Source organism: Manis javanica, chromosome 13, assembly GCF_040802235.1.
Source record: "Manis javanica isolate MJ-LG chromosome 13, MJ_LKY, whole genome shotgun sequence".
Taxonomy (NCBI): Eukaryota; Metazoa; Chordata; class Mammalia; order Pholidota; family Manidae; genus Manis; species Manis javanica.
This window is the reverse complement of record NC_133168.1, coordinates 84225307-84226906: the sequence shown is the minus strand read 5'-3', so window position 1 is coordinate 84226906 and position 1600 is coordinate 84225307. Positions and strand designations below refer to the sequence as shown.

The window sequence follows — 1600 nt, the reverse complement described above, 5'->3', positions numbered from 1 at the left end:
ATGATCACACCCTTGGACCACCATCTCCATGAGTATTTCTTCTTAAAGAACTTGTCTTTCTTGGATCTCTGCCTACTTTACTGGCATTACACACCTGGTGGTCATTATTTTATTCCTCTCTGCTGGCTTCATTGCTCATCTGAAGCCAACTTCAGGATCCCCATCTATTTTGACCTTATCATTTCTGTGTTCTACACTAGAGTGCCCCCAACATTTAATCCAGTAGTATACAATCTAAGAAACAAGGCCAGGAAGGTCGCCCTGAGGATGCTGATTGATGGGAAGCACACCAAAACCTAAAAGCTATGACATTTTTTTCAGAAATAGATGCCATCTATAATTATACACCAGTTGTATATTAATATTTCCCTTCAACTTTTACAAGTTAATATGGAAAAAGAAAAATGTAAATGGCTCCTTCATTAGAAATTTTCCTAGACAGGAATTGCAATATTGCATTCTTAAGTGTATCTTTGGATTCCTAATATTGAAGATCCATTTGCCAAATCTCTTCTTTGTGGAATTGATGAGGTGAATTGAATCTGTTTTTTATATGGTGCAAGAAAGAATTGTGCTTAAAGCTAACTACCACACACATCTGTTTTACCTGCACTGCTGTCCCCCAAATGGTAGTGAGCATCTCGACTGATCCCCAGACCGCCTCCTCTGCAGGCAGCGTCATCCAGCTCTTCTCCATTTCTTCTGTGAACACGGACAGCCTCCCTCTGTGCGTGATGGCATATGACAGGTGTGTGCCATCTGCCACCCTTCACATTATACTGCCACAGTGACCCTTCCCCTTGGTGTCCAGCTGGTGGCTGGGCTCTGGCTTGCCACCCAACCCCATGCCCTCCTGCACACTGTCCTAATGGCTCGTCTGTCCTCTGTGCCCCCAGTGTCATCTGTCACTTCTTCTGTGATCTCCATCCTCTCCTGCAGCTCTCACAGCCCTTCTCTGCATCCTCATATCGCGTGGACTCATCTTTCCCACCGTTATGAAGGTTGCGTCTCCTCAGGGCGAGCAGAGAGCTTTCTCCACCTGTGGCTCCCACGTGCCCATGGTGGTGTCACTCTGTGGCACAGCGACTACGGTCCGCTTCAGCCCCTCCTGGTCTCGCACCCTGACAGTGACGCCCTGTCAGCCGTCACGTACACAGCGGTGACGCCCATGCTGAATCCTTTCATCTCCAGGCTGAGGAGCAGGGATGCGAAGAGAGCGCTTCAGAAAGAGCTGTGCCGGGGAGCACGCTTTCAGCAGCAAGCAGGAGCTTGGTGGCTGAATTAGTCCACATGGTGGCGGTGGTCAGAATATGACGACACGGCCTGACGACGGTGATGGTGATGCCGGTCCCAAGAGCAGCCCTCTGCTCACTGTCTCCTTAATGCTGGAGGTGCTGATCAGCACTTTATCACATTTAATCTTCAGAGTAATGCGGGAGATAAAATTATAAAACTCATAAGGAAAATTCTTCTTTTAATATTTAATATTTTAATATGTATATAAGATAAATGACATACAGGGTACCTTTGCTTCATCCAAATTCTTGTGTTCAATATTGTCTGTGAGACTCGTCTACGCTGTTGGACGTAGTTGGAGAAT

The 1600-nt window shown here is 46.6% G+C and overlaps 1 pseudogene; it reads left to right on the top strand.

Moving 5' to 3' along the window:
* On the top strand, positions 1–1285 carry LOC140845392 (olfactory receptor 1C1-like; annotated as a pseudogene).
* Positions 1286–1600: the final 315 nt, after the last annotated feature.